The sequence below is a fragment of the Delphinapterus leucas genome, chromosome 8 (genome assembly GCF_059928025.1).
Source record: "Delphinapterus leucas isolate spDelLeu-1000000601 "Yukka" chromosome 8, BTC_Dleu_Yukka2, whole genome shotgun sequence".
Lineage (NCBI taxonomy): Eukaryota > Metazoa > Chordata > Mammalia > Artiodactyla > Monodontidae > Delphinapterus > Delphinapterus leucas.
This window is the reverse complement of record NC_143136.1, coordinates 24,227,439-24,243,637: the sequence shown is the minus strand read 5'-3', so window position 1 is coordinate 24,243,637 and position 16,199 is coordinate 24,227,439. Positions and strand designations below refer to the sequence as shown.

At 37.0% G+C, this 16,199-nt stretch overlaps 1 protein-coding gene across 15 annotated transcripts in view; it reads right to left on the bottom strand.

Moving 5' to 3' along the window:
* Window positions 1–16,199, bottom strand: part of IKZF2 (IKAROS family zinc finger 2) — a 227,721-nt gene that overhangs the window by 21,247 nt on the left and 190,275 nt on the right. For all 15 annotated transcript variants that reach the window (XM_089916418.1, XM_089916416.1, XM_089916413.1 and 12 more), the window contains one exon: window positions 1–16,199. This exon is cut by the window's left edge and continues 21,247 nt beyond it; it is cut by the window's right edge and continues 20,436 nt beyond it. The gene's annotated coding sequence lies outside the window, so the exon portion shown is untranslated.

Sequence of the window (16,199 nt, the reverse complement as noted above, 5' to 3'; positions counted from 1 at the left end):
AGAGACCAATTTTTCTTCTTGGTCCATCCTTCCCACGTCTCAGAAGAGCATCCCTGAATTCCAAGGCCACATTCTGACAATACTCGTCTCTCATCCCTGTGTGTTGTCAGCACTGCTGCTTGAACAAAATGAGGGGCTAAATCCTCCCATTCCCAAATAGTCACCCCTATCTCAAGTTTTTTTTCCCTATATTTTCCTATGATTTATTGTGTATCATAAAAGGAGTAGATCCTGGGTCTTTTTTTTTTTTTGTACTAAATTTAGGTGTTTTACATTTATTGTGGGGAACCTGGACAATGAAGTAAAGAATAACCCCTTGGCTTCATGCAGATTCAATCAATGCCTCCTTTGGCTGCCTCTTTATTGTTATTTAAGACAGAAAATAGTAAATGCATGGAATCTTTTAGTTTATTAAACTAAAATAATTAAGTACACAAAACTTGTCTTTAGATGTCAACCCCAATTCTGTCTTTTCTCCTTTTGGGATCTCCACTAGAAAACTCTCAGCCCCCTCCTCCATTTACACTTTTCTATGAGCTGAACTATCTGTGTTTCTTTCTTCAGGGGTATTTACATTTTAACCCTTGCATCTAATTCTGGAATGGAAAACTTTGTTCCTAAGACATTTCAGTTATTACACCATGTTTTTACCTAAGAGACAGGCTCTGAAAGTTAACTTCCCTCATTAAGTTTAAGATGGAGGAGGTGGTGGTGGTGAGTGATTTTTTGCTCTTATCCCATGTCCTCTTCTGCACTGGAGGCCATGCAAGAGGCTGCAGCAATGGCAGCTGTTGCATACCATTTGCAGGAGACACAGATAATCATGGAACTCGGAGCTGGGTTGAAATTCTTCTAGTCAAAACCAAGACATGGCGAATAAGCAGGTTTTATTCTGCTTCTAAACTAGGCCTCACGTTGCTTCTGTCCTTGTCATGGTGCCCATACTCCCCCATATACTGAGGTGGCTGGGATATGTAGAATATTCATGTGTCCTACAAGGCTGGTGAGACATAGGTCACAAGCTGGTGCAAGGGGGAGAATTGTCTGTTTTATTTAGACCAATTCAGGAAAAACTGTTTATAGTCCACTTAAAATTTCAACATAAGAATAGCTTCATTTGGTCTTTTGTGAGGGTACATATATTCACTCAAACTTAGATTACCCATTAAATGTCAGTGAAAAAAACTGGAGCCACTTCTTATTTACTAACATGTTAAGGATTGTCATAATACAGGACAACATTCTAAACTGAATCCTAAATATAGGTCCTCTATCACTTGGAAAAGTCGGGAAGACTGAAAATCCGAGCCAGAAGTTGCTCATCACGGACCTGAAATCTAATCCTCTTTAGGTCATTCAAAAACCCAGAATAATTAATGTCAAAATTTCTATGAAGGAAGAATTAATTTCTTTGGGAGTGAGGACAGAGAGCTTCAAACTTGAGTCATAAGAAAAGAGCAGGAATTGAGGATGTGAACCAAACACTTTTAACATGAGGGCAAATGTCATGATTATCTAACTCAACCTCCCAGATTTTACTGACAAGGAACCAGATCAATTACATAACTTTTCAAGGCATTTAGTGGGAGTCAGTCAACTTCGGTTTGATAACTGACTCCCTCATTTTTCACTTGTGCGACATTAAGTATGTAACTTTACCATAGTTTTCTGTCTACAGAATTGGGATGATTTGATAGTATTGCCTCATAAGGCTGTTGCAAGGAACAAATGGATCTACTCATATATATAGACCACCAAATCAGTATATGTAACCAGTCTGCACTCAGTTATAAACTTTCCTCCATAACTCTCCTTTCACATGAGGGATTTTAATTTTTCCTCATAGCTTTCAGAATAATTTAAAGAATATAGAGAGATCTTCCATTTACACAAAACTTCTGGAAGAAATAGCATCCTTATGAATTTTAGAATTAAAATATAAAATATATTCAATTTTAGTTCTCATTTGAAATTTAAGTGGGTCTTTAACATGAACTTTGGCCAGACTTGAAAACATGTAATAATTCAACACGTCGGACAAGCATTTCAGGTCTGGCTAAGCCTTGAGGAATGGGAAAAAAGGGAGTGGAAGAGCCTCCCGCATTCAGAGGTAACACCTCCCCACCCTGCTTATAACTCAGACAGCTCTGTACTTTGAAGAGCAGAGGAATAAAAGGAAAAGATAAGAAAATTAAGACTTTCTTGCAGCTCTGTCTTTCTTAGAATTTCTCTTTCCATGAATGTCTTCCTTTCTCTTTCCAGCTCTCAGCCTATCATTCAAGTTCATGAAAATTTCCCAAGATACCCAGCCTACAGCCACCTCTTAGTCTCATAAACTTCTGATACTTATCATTCCATTAATTTGGGTATTAATCGCAAGCCACACTCTGATAACTCCTCTGCTGCTTTAATATTTCGCTATTACTTTTCTGGTGTTAATATTTTGTTTCCCAACTAGATTGTAAGTAACTTGAAGTTCCTGGAAGATATCTTTTTTTTTTTTTTTTAATTGGTTGACCAAAGAAAGAAAAGGCAATGCGAAAAAGAAAGTAAACACTGTAATTCAGAAGAATTTGCCAGAACAACTCAAATACCAGCTTTGCTCCACAAGCCCCACCTCAAAACTAAGCAGGACTGAAACGGCCAAAGCAAAGCCATAGCAAATCTCAGTCAATATTTAGCTTGTATTGCGTATAGCAATAGATTGCTAACTAATCTTTTTGCCTTCAGTCTCTCCCGTCTAATCCATTCTTCACACGACTTCTTGAGTGATCTTACCTATGTTAGGCACTCAATAATCAGTTGTTTAACTGAATTTATTAAGCATATATTTTCTGCAAGGAAAAAATTACCTTGGTGGTTTGACCAACTGTATCAATGTTGTCCTGTAAGTGAAAAGACAAAACTTTGGCAATTTAAAGTGTAAGAAACTCAAGTTAGAAAATAAGGTCTTGGTACAATGTATTCAGGTCCTTTCTAAATTCATAAGGACAGCTGCAAACTAGGGCCCGTTTTTTGTTCACTGCTCTCTTAGCAGCTATGGCAAAGTAATAACTCTTTAGCTACATCACTCTATACACAACATGCAATTTGACCATTAATGGTCTTACTGGAGTAATACTGATGTTAGAAACTGTAATTCAGGAAATCTTACACATTACATAGATTCATACATTCAATCAACAGGTAGATATTCAGTATCTACTACAATCCACACACCAAGACTGATAAAATTACCACAGAGGTAAAACAAATACTGGGGTGTTATGAGAACCTTGTTTTATTTAACTATGACAAAATAAATGCATATAGGTAAGATCATACCTTTTGAATCAGTAGGGCTGAAGCAGGAAATAGATGGCACATTCAAATTAAGAAAGCTTGAGAGAGTGTAATGTGAGCTTTCATGAGCTGGGTAGAAAGAAACTACAGGGCCAGTATCTGTTTGAAGGCAGGACTCTTCACAACCCTTGTCCTGAAGGAACGGTTGGGGGGAAGGGGTGGTGACAAGAACTGTAGACAGAATACTTGTGAGGAGGCAGCTGGGCAGAGCTGAAACCTTTGACACCCCATGGGGCTGGGGCCTGAGGTATACACACCCGCCCTCATTCTGGGCACTCCCTCCTATGCCTGTCTGAAGGTCAGAGAGCAAGGAGTCTCCCTGGTGGGGTCCACACGGTTCAGCCACCCAGGCTGCAGGGCAGTGCAGAGAACAGAGCATAGACCCAGAGATGATGTTATTCAGCACCCTTTAAAACTTTATCATAAGTATGGATGCAGTCATTATGGGTTGGTTGAACAGCACCAAACCCTTAATGAATGAGTGATTTAAAGTAGTGCATTTTTAAAACAGCACAATAATATTCTACTGAGATCACTAAGGCAAGGTGTCAGAGCAGCTGTCATTACTGATACTTTTTATAGAAAATGGAAAATTAACGAAGCAAGAAGAAAAAAATCTATTCAGACTTGGTTTAGCTGTATAGAACTACTAATTTCAACCATATATGTTAATTGCTTACCATTTATGCCTAATTACCATGTAGCACAATAATGTGTATCATTACACATGTGTCATATTCATTTTACAATATTAACTTTGCAATGTTAACTTTACACAGTTAGCTCAGTTTAAGTCTGGGCAGTTTTTGTAGTTTTTGACTCATGTAGGATGTTCTCTCTTTTAACTCAGAGAAAGTGATTTGCTTCATTGATACTCTGTCCAAATATATGGTCTCCAGAGACCCAGGAAATGAAAAAAAAATTGTAGCAGATCCTTTCAAGATAATATGACTTAATTTAATAGTGCTCAGAGCCAATCCAAAGCCCAGGATTGGGTTATCAACTCATTCCAGTCATGATATCATGAGCAGGGAAAAGCTCATGCCAGACCCTTTGTAACTCTTAAGTCATAAAACTCAGTATGCAGTGAACTGCCACTAGGAGGATCAAATGAGCAAGGGGTGTGCTATCTTTAGCAAGTATATCCTGGTCACAAAGACCACATTCCATTTTTGCACGTGAACTAATTCTTAACTGTAGCGTAAAACTGGAGACAAGATGACCTACCCTCAAACACCAATGATTAAGGTGATTATGATGTGTTAGTACTACATATTTTCAGTCATGATTCAGACATCTCATTACTGGGTTTGTGAATTCATTCCAAGGATTTATCATAAAATTTTTCTTTGGCCTTGATAAAGGGAGAATAGATTTAGTCCACAAAGTCTAGATCCTTTAAATTCTCAGAGAATGCCTGAAATATACTATAAGTTGTTCTGAAAAGGTTCAATTTAACTATATCAAAAGCCATAATTCAGCAGTGGGTATAATACTATAATTAAAGTAGGTTCAAGGTACTATGTGGTATGCATTTAAAGGATTAATTTACTTTAAAGAGATGATCCTTTGATCCCAGTGAATAGTTGAGTTGCTTTGCCTCACATCTGGATGAGGATCTATACCCAGAAATGTAAAAGTGTGAGCATATGTTGGGGCATGGGCCATATTTCACAGCCTTACAAAATACAAGAGTTTCAGCGATTCCACTCCTCCCTGGGGATTTATCTTCTAGGATCACAGGACCCTTCACAGTTACTGTCTCCTCATGTGTGATAACAGGGGTGGATGGTTATATTAAGTCCCGCTATGCACCAAGAGAGAAAGCAACATGATGTGGAAAAAGGCCAGTTGTTTGCATTTTCACATCATCCTTGCCTGCTGATGTGTTATCTGACCTTTAGACACTTTGCCACCGTTGTACATAGAGGGCCGCTAAATTAACCACTTAAATGTCAACAGGAATCAATTGACCATCTGCGGTAAGCAAATGATGGAAATATGACAGCTGGGGGTATTTTTTTATGGGTTAAGAACACTTCCTACCTAATCATATAGGAAGTATAGCTACCCTATATTGCTTGCCTATTTTCTACTACATACTTAAATCCATCAGGATTTTAATTCTTTGATCAACCATGTGAGGTATACCATATACCCATTACGTAGATGAGGCAACAAGATGAATGGAAATAGAAATTTACCTATGGTCACAGAGCACATGTAAGAGGAGGAGCCTGGATTGAGACCAAGTCTGTCTAGTTCTAAAACTCATATCCTTCCCACTATTCAGTAAGTCTTAGCAATGCCTTTTAGCATTCCAGTTATGGTTGTTTTTTCTCCATGGAGATTTCCCAATTACCGTATACACAGAAACCCACAGCCTATCCCTGACTCTCCTCCCGTTCTCTGTTCCTTCTAAAACATCTGACTCAGAGTAACCTTCCTGAAGCAGCAAGATACTGAGACTAATGAAGCAGATGTTACTATTATGTCATTTGGGACAACGACCTATGGGCTGTGGTCAGTAGATTACAGCCTGGAAAGGTCACATTTTGGGGGGTCAGAGGTGATGATTCATATGATATCTTCTTTTATCAAGATTAGTTTTAAGAAATGTCAGAATGTCCAGTCATCCAAGTTCTCTAAGAAATCTGCTGGTAAAATAATTGTTTTTTCTCAAAGTTTAAAAAAATCCACTAAGGTGTTCTATAACTCATCGTTTTGGGAGGACTGTCAGGGGTTAACAATTACAGATTTCTCCTTCCCTAGGCTCACTCTGGCACCTGTGCCTTACATCCCATCCCTTCCAAATTCCTCAAGAAACTTGTTACCACATGTTTTGCCTTCATCTCTAGAATCTTCAGTTTCTGCTTCATTCCACATTTATTTTCTTCTGCCTTCATACTTCACCAAAAACTTTTAGTTTGCTCTGCTGTCCCCTCCAGCTACCACTTCTCTCCTCGTCATTGCTGAGCTTTTTAAACAAGTGGTCTCAGTATGCCGCCATCATCTCTGCCTCATATAGCCTCCCTTCAGCTCCCACCCCACTACCCTTTCATGGACGTGCAGTGGTTTTTTTCTTTGCCAGATACATCAGACAGTCTTTATTCTTGATATCTCTGTGTCATGTTAATTTAAACTGCTCACTCCTCCTTGAACCACTGGCTTCTTTCTTGGTTTCCTTTAGTCTCTTCCTACAAATTTCAGTAGCTTTTTCTCCCCTGTTTTTCCTTTTGTATTTTTATTTACTTATTTTTCTATTTTAGGGTTTCTATGTAGTGCTGATGTAATCTTTTTTATTAATCTTCGTTAGCAGCTTTATTGAGATATAATGGACATACAGTAAACAGAACATATTTAAAGTATACAGCTTGATGTTTTGATATATTTATACACCCATGAAACCATCACTGCAATCAAGGTAACGAATATATCCATCACCCCAAAGTTTCTTCATGACCCTCTGTATTCCACTCCTCTAACTGCCCCCCACTTCATCCCTAAGCAACCACTTATCTGGTTTCTGCCATTATATTTTTCATTTTCTAGAAGTTTTATAAATGGTATGATACAGTATTCACCCTCTTTTTTTGACCTGGCTTTTTTCAGTCAGCATAATGATTCTGAATTACTGTTGCATATATCAATAGTTCATTCTTTTTTATAGTTGACTTTGAATTCATTGTAAAGAATAGTATACTAGAATTGGTCCACTCATGTCAATTCTAACTACTCTTTGATGGACATGTGGATTATTTCCGGTTTTGGGTTATTACATAGAAATCTTCTATGAAAATGTATGTTCAGGTTTTCCTCTGAACATATGCTTTCAGTTCTATGGAGTAAAAAACTTAGAGTGAAATGCATAAATCATAGGTGGTATATTTACCTTTTAAAAAGCTGGTAAACGAATCTCCAAAGTGCTTGTACAGTTCACATTCCCACCAGCAATGTATTGAGAGTGTAATTTCCTCTAAATCCTTCCTAATATTTAGTATGGTCAACATTTTAATTTCAGCTACTCTAATAGCTTTATTTCATTCTGTTGCTTTATTTGCTTGTTATTACAATATCAAAATGTCTTCATTACTGTAGCTTTATAATAAAATTTTAATTTCTTCCTCACCTTATTCTTAAAATTCCCCAACTGTGGCTACTCCTGTTGGAACTGCTGCTGAGCTTGAGCTGTCTCTCTAAACATGACTGGCCTTAGTGAATTCTGGAAACTTTCTCACAATTCCCATAGACACTTATTTTGCTAAAGGTGCTTAAAAAAAAAAAAGCAGAACCGCTAGCCCCAGCTTCTCCTTTTCCAAGCCTATAGCTCTGCCAATGTAAAGATGACTATAACTATACTTGGAAATCTCATTTCTTCAAGTTCTGAACTTTTCTGAAATTCTCATCTGACCCTTCCCGTTAGTTCTCCCTTCCACTCCATTATGTCAGCACTACCACCATTCTCCTTTCTGTCTCTCAGACTTGAAACTTCATCTGTGACTTAGCTCTGTCCTACTTCCCCTAATCCAATAAATCACCATACCCTGGCCATTTTTTTCATTCAAAATAATTTTCATATAGTGCTTCTTCTCTTTTCCCATTGTTCATTCATATTCTCACTTTTCTCATTCCTGAATGACTGAAAACCTAACAGACCATCCCATTTCCAGACTCTCCCTGCCCCAAGCCATTTTCTTGGATTTATCTTTCTAGAGTAAATTTGTTCTCAAGGCAAACCCCTTCCCAGAAGTTTTCCTTTCTAGCTTTGTTTTCTTCTAACTCTCTTTTAACTTGTTTCAGTCTAGCTGGTTTTTTACTTTCATTTACACGTGAAACTAGCTAGTTTTTAAACAAGTATTTTCTAAGTAGAACAGAATTTTAAGTAACATTTACTTAAAGACTTTGTGGAAAGGCTGTGAAATCCAGGAACCATCACAGAATTTGGTTCTCTGTCCTCTCTATTTAAATTATACCTTTAGAGTTTTCTATGAACCGAAAGGCATCCAATCATTTGAGATTGAATGATTTTAAACTTGTCCCTTGCCCTATATTCATACAAGAGCCTACTATAGGTTAAAAGAACAACAAAAACAAAAATAGAAGTCTAGAGTAAGTTCTCTCATGTCTCTAAGATACGAAGTAGACCAACTAGACTGGTGTTCTACAGTAAAGAGAACAAATTCCTGTGACTATAGGCAAATAAAGGAGAATTTTCAGAAGTGACAGCTTACTAACTATCCCCTTTCTTCAATTAAAAGTTCAATGAGGGGCTTCCCTGGTGGCGCAGTGGTTGAGAGTCCACCTGCCGATGCAGGGGACGCGGGTTTGTGCCCCGGTCCGGGAAGATCCCACATGCCGTGGAGCGGCTGGGCCCGTGAGCCACGGCCGCTGAGCCTGCGCATCCGGAGCCTATGCTCTGCAACGGGAGAGGCCACAGCAGTGAGAGGCCCGCGTACCGCAAAAAAAAAAAAAAAAAAGTTCAGTGAATCTACTTAATTTCAACTTAGGTAAATGCCCAATTAATCTTTAGACTTGCCGGCCTAATTGAAAGTCATGGGCAGGTAACATTTGTCAAAATAGAAACAAACTATAAAAGTTTACTTGTGATATTTTGTAGAAGTGATAAGAAATAAAACATTTTCTAATAAGTATAATTGTTCAAGGGAAGTAATATTTGAAGATCAGTTACTTGAGAATGGAAGAAACATTAGAACCTTATTTATACATACAGAAGGACATGAACTAGGAAATGTATCTTCTCCTGGTTTTCAAGAATGTGGTATCCTAAACATGGAATCATTAACATGATGAAAATGCCATAGTTAGGGTAAATATCATGGTTGGTTATTCTGGCATAAGATTAGTAATTCTTTAAAGGCAGGTATTTATCTTTTCCCCATTAGCACCTGATAAAATGCCTTATACATAGTAAGCACATAAATATGTATTTAAAAATTGAGTTCAGTAATACTATTTTCCCAAAACTAATATCACTGACACAGTTAAACAACTGGCTTCAAAGGGTCAATTAGATTTTAATTTGCAGGAAGAAAATAAATGAAAAGAAGCAGTACAATTCCAGATTCAACTTTTTCTAAGCTGAGAAAATAAAATAGAAGAGCTGAATCAGAGCAGGGCACCGATGAGATAATTTTCTGATACATAATGTAGATTTATTTATAAATGCTGCTAAACAGTAAACATTAAGGAAAAAAAAATTAACCCAGCACACTGTATTAGTAGAAAGGCTTTTTTCCCCAAGGAGCGCAAGTTCTTTTGGAAACCTGCATGTTTTTAAGGATGTGAAGTTCAGGTATATGCACTTGTGTGGGGTAAAGCTGTCATAATCAGAACATGGTGTTTTAAACCCAGGTTCCTGTGCACTCTCACACAGTTCAACTTCATTTCAAAGTCTAGGAGAATTGAGTTTCCTAGAATTCTCATGAGTAGAAGACGACTAGCTTATTTTTTTTTTATCTTCCCACTTCATGTGTGAGGAATGAGCGGCAAAGAAGGGTAGTGGCACTGTTAACCTCACGCAGCAAGCTAGCCTGAGCATTGCCTGATTACCCAAGGTCTGTATTGCATTAACTTTCACCTGCTCAGGAAAGAGCAGGAAAGTGCAATGCTATGTTTGGATGAAAACACAGGAACCCAGGTAAACCAAACCAAACAGCTTAGCCAAGAAGATGATTCAGCTTATTAGGACTTGGGCAGGCAAATGGGGGAAAAAAAGGAGTGGGGGGAAGGGCGGACGCTCGGCTTTTCCTCAGCAAACCCAATCCCCTTCTCCCAAAAATAACAGGAAATTTTAATTTTTAGTAAAAGATGTATGTGATGATGCAAAGTAGGTAGAGCAACAGTTTGAAAAGAGACAGCAATAAATCAAATTTACATGTCGTACATGGAATGTGATTTCTGATAATTTTAGAAGGAGAATTTGAACATAGAAAGGTTTGAACAGACTTTAAAAGGAATGGAGTGGGAGGTAAGAGAGTGAACTTGTCCATTTAAGCATGTTTTTTCCCCAGTCCTTACTGCTCATCTGAAAACAAGAAGTAGAGCAGGTCAGGAAAGGGGTTATGGTTAACACTGCAAGATGAAAGATAAGCAGCCAGGCAGTTAGAAGCCAAAGCATTTTATCTAGAAGAGCAGGTCTGGCCTTGTTTCCATCTTGATAAGAATTTGATTGGAGAGCTTGTTTGTCTCTAGGCTAGGATGGGGTGGCAGGGCTGAAGAAAGGGGACAGGGAAGTTGGGGGCTTAGTTATGGAGCTGTGGCAAACCACTAATGTAGTGATAAGTCCTTCTTTTGTATTGTATGTCTACCTGAACTTTCAAATTGTTAGACTTGTCTGTTGAGATAACACGGCTGTGTTTCTTTCAAATGTGCAGACTTAAATATCTAGAGAATTTAAGTGACCTGGACAGGCTTATTATCCTAGTTTAAAATGTTAAAACAATGGCTAACTGGTTAAGCCACTGACTCAAAACTTGAAGGGAATGACATTGACTTTAACTCCTTTTAAATAGTATGTTTATCTTTTTTCTGAAGCATATGCACAACATACTCTGGATTACTTTTTAAAGTTATGTTTTTATTCCACTTCAAATCCTTTTCTTAAAAAAAGGATTACAATTATAGGAGCTTCTACTTTCTGATGATATAACTGCTTCAGAAGTGGTTTTTAAAATATAATTATTAAAATCAAAAACTTCTAGGGTCATCAAGTTCTGTTCTTGGTGTTCTTGGATAAGAGACATGGTTTCAGGTTTTCCTGGGGTTTTATTTACTATTACTTTAAGTATCTCAGTCTCTCATAGAACCAAGAAATCAAAAGTTCAAAATGAAATGAGTTATTTTTTTTAAAATAGGCCTTTAAAATTATTTTAGCAGCTAATTGAAATGATTTTCATGTGGTGAATTTACTGCTCGTGCCATTCATTGCTCAAGTCAGGTTTATTGAATATGTCATGATTAGCAGAGGAGGAAGCATCATAAGATGGATGTAACCCATACATTTGCTGGGGTTTATAATCTATACTATCTGAGAGATCAAGTAGAACATTTGTAGCCCAAAAGGTTAGATCATAAATAAGTTTGTATAAATGACTGGTGGAAAGAAAGATCTTAAAACAACATATTCTTATCTTGGCTACTTTACACATTGTCTGACACTTTGGGTCTTGTCTTCGCTGGTCCTGAGGCTGTCCCTATAGGTAAGTAGCTCTGGACACTGCCCTGACCACCAGGAAGAGTGTCCAGAACACCCTACGAAGAAAATTATCTTTCTAGAATGCTCCCAAATTAAAATTTTTCTTCTTTTACCTCTTGCCTTTGGCTATTCAGTAAAGCTGTACTGGTACTGAAAGTCTGAGGCCAGAAGAAATTTAATGGTAATCGATAACAATTATGATAATATAATAATAATAGCATCCCTCATTTACGGGAAGCCTCCCAGGTGACAGGACTTTGTAAGACATTTTATATATGCTGTTCCTCCATTGGTTATAAATGTCTACCTACTAGGCCCTTACTCTATTTCCTTTCACAGACAAGTTTTGCCAAAAAAATTATATATTTATTCTATATCCTGACTTCCAGCATGCTTTTAATTTTTTTCTTACAAAACAATGTATGTGTATGTATATATACATATGCATATATATATATATACAATTTAGAAATGTGTGCAAATTTAAAAGTGAAGTAAAATGCATAATCCAACTACCCAGCAATAAACACTTTGATATAAGGCTTTTTAAAAATTGTCCTATATACATATGTACACATTGTTTATTCATAAATGGAGTCATTGTATTCATTTGGTTTATAATTTTTTTTCTAATAATAAACTATTAATGCCTTTCCGTAGTGTTAAATAGTTACCATTTTTCATGGTTGCGTGTTATCATAAAGCATGGATACTTTTTTAATCAATCTTACCATTAAATATTTTAATTTTTGTCTATATTAGTTGAACAAACACTCAATATAAATACTTTATAGTATTTATTCACTTAATTCTTGTAAGACTCAATTAGGCTGTAACAACCATTTCTGACAATGGTAATCCTTTTACTATTTTACAAATAAGGAAACTGAAACACAGAAAGGTTAAGTAAATGACCCAAGGTCACAGAACTAGTAAGTGGCAGATTTCAACTCAGGTTGAACTGGTTCTAGAATGAGTGTTCTTAACTACTGTGATATAACTACTATCATAAATAATGCTGCAATGAATATCATCTTTTTTTTTTTTTGAGAAAATCATTAGAATGAGAATGCTGGCTTTTCAAATGCATTGGCAATTGACCTTCAAAAAGTTGATACTTTTCTTTCCACAAGCTGTATATTTCCAGACCTTAGATAATACTGAGTGTTATAATTTAAAATTAAATCTCCTGCTGTTGTATTTCTCATTTCCCAATCCTCTTAATCTAGTGGACTTTTTTCATTCATCTTTTAGCACTCTGTGGCATTCGGTAATTTTCCCTCATTCCCTTCTCATGCACCTCTTTCCTGCTTTGGTGTGATATCACCCTCTGCTACTCCCCTCTAACTTGTATTAACATTCCTTCTCTGTCTCCTTCACTGATACTTTTCTCTGACCTCTTTTTTAATTTTAGTGTTTCTTAGCTCTCCACTTGATTCTCTTCTCAAGTTGCAGTCTCCCTGGGAAATCTCATCCATCCTCATGACTTTAACAACAATTTAAATGCTAATGCTCACTAATCTTTATCTCCTCCCAGACATTGCCCCTAAATTCTAGACTTATATATGTAACTATCTATTAGATATCTTCAGCAGGGATATTCTCCAGGCTTTAAAAAACAGAATATATTTAAAATTGAACTCAATATTTCCCCCCTAAACCTGCTCTTCATCTTGTATTTACTATCTGAATTTGATGTTACCATCACACAACCAAACACCTAATGTGAGACTCACTCTAGACTTGCACTACAGCGTAGGGTAAGGATGAATAGCAATGATTTTGAATCAAGCAAATCTGGATTTAAACCTTACCTGTATGACTTAAAATCTGGATGACCCTGGAAAAGTTGTTTAAACTCTCTAAACTCCAGTTTTATTTTCTGTAAAACGAGGATAAAATTACCTACTCTGCAAGGCTATTGAGAAGATGAAATGGGATGGTGTATGTTACATATGTTCTTATTGGAGTTCCTGATATACTAAAACACTTAATAAAGAGTATTGCTATTTGGGGGATAATGTCTCACCTCTCACATCCAATTGGTTTCTAAATACTGTTGTTTCTAACTCTGTAACTTCACTCCAACAATCCTTGCTCTTTACCATCACTGCTGACAATGCCTAGTTAGGATCTAGTCATCTCTACCTCAGTGATTGCAATTTTCTTTAACTCAGTGGTCCTCTCCATTTTTTCCTGACATCACACAGGGTGATGTTCACATGCGGGATTCATTCCCTCAGTCATAGTCAATGTCAAGTACAGTTCTAGAAGTTTAGGCTATAACTCTACTCCTTTCTTTCCCATGCCATGAGAAAACATACTAGAATAATAGTAAGCGTGGCACTATTAAAGAGGTTAATTTGAATCTGCTCCCATTTATTTCAGTCTGGTGCAAATTTGAGTACTATATTTTCAATAGCAAACTGCTTGCAGCACATATGTGTGCAACTACATCATGGTTGAAAGCTTTGTGTTAACCAGCTTCCTTTACCAGTTTTCTTACCCCACACTAATCCCATCCCCCTCAAGATTGTCAAAGTGAGCTAGTTTCTATTATGTAGATTTTACTACATGTTTTGCATTTTCTATGGTGTAAAATGCAACTCCCTTTGGTCTGGCACAAAAGGCCCTTCAGACCTGGCCCTTTTTAGCTTCTTGAGGCTTTTCTCTTTCTATACCTCACCTTGCATATGACTTTTGAAACAACAAAATAATGGCATTCTCATCTCCCTTTCTTCATCCCCCCTCTCAGTCCTCATCCCACTGCAGTCTGCCTTAGGCTACAGGTGGTCCCTTGATTGTGCCCTTCATCCTGGGCACTCACGACCTATGTACCACTGAGTATCTTCACTCAGCAGTAATGGACACTTGGAACACTCCCCTTCCTCCTGATTCTTTGGCTGCCCCTCTATTAATTGCATTTTTGGCTTTTCTTTTTTTCCTACCCATACTTCAATATTCTGCCCCCAGGACTCTTTCCTATGCAGTTTTCTTTTCTTCTCTGTTTTTCTGTTCTTTTTTTATATTGTACTATCTTTGGGAGATCCTCTACACTTTGTAGTTTCAACTACCATCTGTATGCAAATACCAACAAATCCTTTTCTGTTTTTTCCTCTTCTAAGACTTACCCCTTTCCTGAACCCTATATACCCAATTGCTCATAGGACTTTACCACTTGATGGTCTTATAAGTGACATAATTATTCACAGTGTTTCCAGAAGGGACTTCATTATCCCCCTACCCTCCCAAACCAACCTTTTTCTCATTCAAGTTGCACACTTCTATAAATGGAATCATTCACCCAATTTCTAAGCCAGATATCTAGGAGAATCAGTACTTGACCTCTACAACTCTTTTTTGAACCCTACATTTCAACCAGTTATCATATCTTGATGATACCTCACTAATACCTCTAAAACCCCACAACATATCTCCAAATCCACTGCTATGCCTTAATCCAGGCTGCCATCATCTCTTACTTAGATTAATTTATCTTTTTCCTTCAACTCTGCTGCTCACTAACCCATTATCCTCCACACTCAACCAGTTATTTTACCTCAATTCAAATCTGATAGTATAACCCTCAGGACTTAAAACCCTTCAAGATAAGTTTCAAAGATTTAACATGATTGATATGGCTCTCCAAGACGTGGATCTGGCCCCTCCTTCCAGCCCAGACTACTTGCCATGTTCACTCTCATACCATACAGTCCAGCTATATTGAACTTTTTTCAGTTCCTCATGTGTTTTTTTTTTTTGTCTCTGTTTTGCCTGCACGGGATACTCTCCTTATTCCTACTTCCTTCCTTTGCCTGGCTTTCTCCTACTTCAGAGCTCCTGTTCTCTAGGATTGATTATGTCTTCCCACTATAGATTTCTAAGGTCCCAGTATTTGCCATATCATTACATTACATTTCTTTACTAAAAATTTTCATCGCATATGACTGCTAATAAAGTAGATTCAAATTGGGGAACTATAAAAATGTTATCTACATACCTTAAATTATTTTTTGGCCTAATACTTTAAATGCACAATCACCACCAGCTTTTTGATGTAGGGCTATCACTTTTAATTTGGAGATGAGTACGTTGAATGAAAGCCATTGTCTTTCTTTACCACAGTGCACCATGTGTAAGTTCTAGTTTCACTTTATTTAAAGTGCAGTGATAACTTAAAATAGGGTGAAAAGTTAAAGACATTGACCAACCAATCTGAATGTACAATTTTCTGGATTATTAAGACTTTTTTTCTCAGTCTTTTCTGGTTTACATCCTTTACCTAATTTTGGTAGAAATGTTTTTAATGATTCCCTTTTAATGAGTCTTTCCAAAATATTCAACTTAATTTTCAAAGAAACAACCCTTTCATTTTACAGTCTATATCACCAAATTATGCAAGCAATGTTTAATTATATTACATGGTTACAATAATAAGTCAACTGTCATAAATAGTTTGAGCATAAACACAACTAATTCTTGGCAAGCATGCAACTCAACCAATGAGAGAAGTGTGTAGGCTTACTGGAGTGTAGCCTACTGTCTGAGAGCTTTCACTGAGCCCAGAATATTAATGAGCTTGTTTTGCAAAGGCAATTGATAGTATTAGTTAGTTTGCCAAGTCAGTTAAGTGGAGGTCTGT